The following is a 4383-nucleotide window of genomic DNA, read 5'->3' on the forward strand; positions in this document are numbered from 1 at the left end:
AAAAATTAAAAAAAGAAAATGTAGGAAAATGGCAAAAAGCACCTCTTAAAAATAACTATGAAATATAGTGATAAATCATTAAATATTTAAAATATTACCATATAAAATATTCACTTAATAAAAAGTAATCAGTAAAGGAGGAGTGAGTGGAAGCATGGAAAACAAAAAACAAGAAGTATAATGGTATCATAAATCCACCTGCATCAATATTAATGTTACATGTAAATGGTTTAAATAAGTCATTCAAAGGCAGATTGTTGGACTGAAAACCAAACAAGATCCAACTATGCTGTCTGCAGTAGACACATTTGAGATTCAACTACAAATAGATTAAAATTAAAGGGATGGGGTGTGCCTGGGTAGCTCAGTTGGTTAAGCATCTGCTTTCAGCTCAGGTCATGATCCCAGGGTCCTAGGATCAAGCCCTGCATCTGCTCCCTGCTCAGCAAGGAGCCTGCTTCTCCCTCTTCCTCTGTCCCTTCCCCCTCTGCTCCCCCACTTGTGCTCTCACCCTCTCAAATAAGTAAATTAAATCTTTAAAGAAAAAATTAAAAGGATGGAAAAATTTATATCAGGCAAACAACCATAAGAAAGCTGGAGTGAGGGGCGCCTGGGTCGTGCAGTTGTTTAAGCATCTGACTCTTGGTTTCGGCTCAGGTTGTGATCTTAGGGTTGTGAGATCAAGCCCCACTTCAGGCTCCACGCTCAACGCAGAGTCTGCTTAAGACTCTCTCTCCCTCTCCCTCTGCCCCTCCCCACTTTCTCTCACAAATAAATAAATCTTAAAAAAAAAAAAAAGAAGAAAGCTGGGGTGGATACACTCATTAGACAAAAGGAGCTTTAGAAATGCTAGTAAAGGGGCACCTGGGTGGCTCAGCTGTTAAGAGTCTGCCTTCGGCTCAGGTCATGATCCCAGGGTCCTGGGATCGAGCCCCGCATCAGGCTCTCTGCTCGGCGGGAAGCCTGCTTCTCCCTCTCCCACTCCCCCTGCTTGTGTTCCTGCTCTCGCTAACTCTCTCTTGTCAAATAAATAAAATCTTTAAAAAAAAAAAAAAAAGAAATGCTAGTAAAGATAAACAGTGTCATTTTATAATGATGAAAGGATCAAATCATCAGAAAGATGAAACAGTTATAAACTTAAATTCACCTAATGACTCAGCACCAAATACATGAAAGCAAAATTGACAGAAATTGAGAGAGAAATAGACAATACGACAATAATAGTCAGGAACTGCAATATATCACTTTCAATAATGAATAGAACAACTATGCAGAGATCAATAAACATAAAGAAGACTTGAACCATACTATAAACCAACAGTAGAAATATGACATTTATAGAACACTCCACCCATCAATAGAATATACATTCTTTTCAAATGCACGTGGAGCTTTCTTGAGGATAAACCATATGCTAGGCCATAAAACAAACCTCCATGAATTTTAAAGGGTAAAAATAATACAAAATATGTTCTCTTATCATAGTGGCATGATACTAGAAATCAATAACTGGAAGAAATTTGGAAAACTCACAAATACGCAGAATTTAACAACACACTTCTACATAATCAAAGGGTCAAAGAGATATCAAAATGGAAATCAGAAAATACTTTCAGATAAACAAAAATGAAGACAGAGCTCACCAAAACCTAGAGGGTGCTACTAAAGCAGTGTTGAGAGGCAAATATATAGCTGTAAATGCCTATATTAAAAAAGAAACATCTCAGGGGCACCTGGGCTCAGTCGATAAGTGTCTGACTCTTGATTTTGGCTCAGGTCATGATCTTAAGGTTGCGAGATCATGCGTTGGACTCAGTGCCAATCACGGAGCCTGCTTAAGATTCTCCCTTTCCCTCTGCCCCTCCTCCCCCTGCTTGCATGCATCCACACGCATGGGTGTGCACTCTCCCTCACTCTCTCTAAAAAAAAAGAAAAGAAATATCTCAAATTGGGGCACCTGGGTGGCTCAGATGGTTAAGTGTCTACCTTCTGCTCAGGTCATGATCGCAGGGTCCTGGGATCGAGCCCTGCGTCAGGCTCCCTGTTCAGCGGGAAGCCTGCTTCTCCCTCTCCCTCTACTGCTCCCCCTGCCTATACTCTCTCACTCTCTCTGTCGAATAAATAAAATCTTTAAACAAACAACAACAAAAAAGAAATATCTCAAATCAATTACCTTAACTTCTACATTAAGTCAAAGAAAAACGAGGAGCAAACTAAACCAAAAGCAAACAAAAAGGAAAAAGTAAAGAGTGGAAACTAATGAAATAGAGAAAAGAATAAAATAACAATATATAAAGCTAAATCACATGCAATCCTTTGAAAGATCAACAAAACTGACAAATCTTCAACTAGACTCACAAAAAAAAAAAAAACAGAAAGAGAGAAAAGATTCAAATTACTAGGACCAGCAAATGAAAGAGGGGATATTATAACTGACCATATAGAAATAAAGAGAATTGATGAGATTATGATGAACAATTATATGCCAAAATATTAACTTACTTAGATAAAATAGACAAATTCATAGAAAGACACAAACTACTCAAGCTGACTCAGAAGAAAAACACAATTTGAATATATCTATAACAAGGTAGAAGATTGAGTCAATTGTCAAAAACTATTCAGCAAAAATACCCAGAAGTGGAATTACCAGGAGTTCTATTTTAATTTTTTGAAGAACCTCCATACTGTTTTCCATAGTGGCTGCACCAATTTACATTCCCACTAATAATGCATGAGGGTTCCCTTGTCTCCAAATCATCGCCAACACTTGTTATTTCTTGTCCTTTTTTTTTTTTAAAGCAAACTCTACACCCAACATGGGGCTCAAACTTACAACCCCAAGATCAAGGGTGGCATGCTCTACCCACTGAGCCAGGCGGGTGCTGCTCTTCTCTTTGTGGTACTAACTATTCTGACTGGTATGAGGTGACATCTCAAAGTGGTTTTGATTTGCATTTTAATGGTAAGGAAATGTGAACACAAATAGTAAGTGTAACGTGCATGCATGCTTAGTGGACATATATGTAGACCATCAGCTCTGACCAAGAGTCCCAAAACCTCATAAAAGAGACAACATGTGAGCTGCATTTGAGGTGTGAGTAGAAACCCAAAGGACACCCAGCACAAGTGAACATGGCTCAGAATCCAGGACATGAGTGTCTTTGCCAGGGCCAGGCCTGGATTCAGACTAAGCTGACTGAGGTGCCAGGTGCTTCCTGGTTAAGAAAGTGTCCTGGGGCGCCTGGGTGGCTCAGTTGGTTAAGCGACTGCCTTTGGCTCAGGTCATGATCCTGGAGTCCTGGGATTGAGTCCCACATCGGGGTCCCGGCTCAGCAGGGAGCCTGCTTCTCCCTCTGACCCTCCCCCCTCTCATGCTGTTTCTCTCTCTCTCTCAAATACAGAAATAAATAAAATCTTTAAAAAAAAATAAAAGAAAGAAAGAAAGTGTCCTGACTTCTGACTATTCAGAAGTCACAGCTACTACATGTTGAAACTTGAGAGAGGGAAGCCTGAATTTTTCTGAAAAGCAAAATCCTGCTGGAGGACTTGTTTAAAAGCGGAGTGTTGGGCCCTCACCCCTGGAGTTTCTCATTCTGTAAGTCCTGGGTAGGGCCTGAAATTTGCATTTCTCACAGGTTCCCAGGTGTTGCCAGTGCAGCTTGTCCCAGGTCCACACTTTGAGAACCATAGCCCTGAGCCAGTGTGGTTTGGTTTTTAAGTATCAGAAGAGGTCTGGAGAAGGCCTATGAGGCAGAGGCGTGGGATAAACTAAACCAGACCTGGCACCTGCTGGAACCCTGCTCCCACCACAGCGATCCCGTGTCAATTGCCGTGGGTTCCAGGAATGGCAGACACGCCGGGGGGGGACCGGATGTGGAGGTCTGAGGGTGATCCAGAAGCAGTGCTTTACACACAGCACTGGGGCTACCTGGGACCCCACAGACTGGCTCCTGCCCCCTCAGGCCCGTCCCACCCCTCACAACATTGACCTCCAGGCCTTGCTCTACTCTACCTCAGCTGTTGGGACCTAGGATGCGACCGGAGATACACTGAGCACACTTTCTGATCCAAAGATAGGGTAACATAGGCCTGACAATTATTTTTTTTTCTTTTTCATAGCCTGACAATTATAAGCCAACTAACAGAGATAAGAGAATGGGCTAATAATGATGGTCCTGATACTTGGCAAATGGCTTCAATAAGATGTCCTAGACTAGAACCACCAAGTGATTTATTTTTGAATCATTGGGACTTTGAACCCACATGGACACTAGAGGGCGTCCTGAGATTTATAAAACTATAGGATTTTGTCTAACCACCAAGAAAGTCTTTTTTTTTTTAAAGATTTATTTATTTATTTATTTGAGAGAGAATGAGAGA

The sequence above is a fragment of the Phoca vitulina genome, unplaced genomic scaffold (genome assembly GCF_004348235.1).
Source record: "Phoca vitulina isolate PV1807 unplaced genomic scaffold, GSC_HSeal_1.0 scaffold31, whole genome shotgun sequence".
Lineage (NCBI taxonomy): Eukaryota > Metazoa > Chordata > Mammalia > Carnivora > Phocidae > Phoca > Phoca vitulina.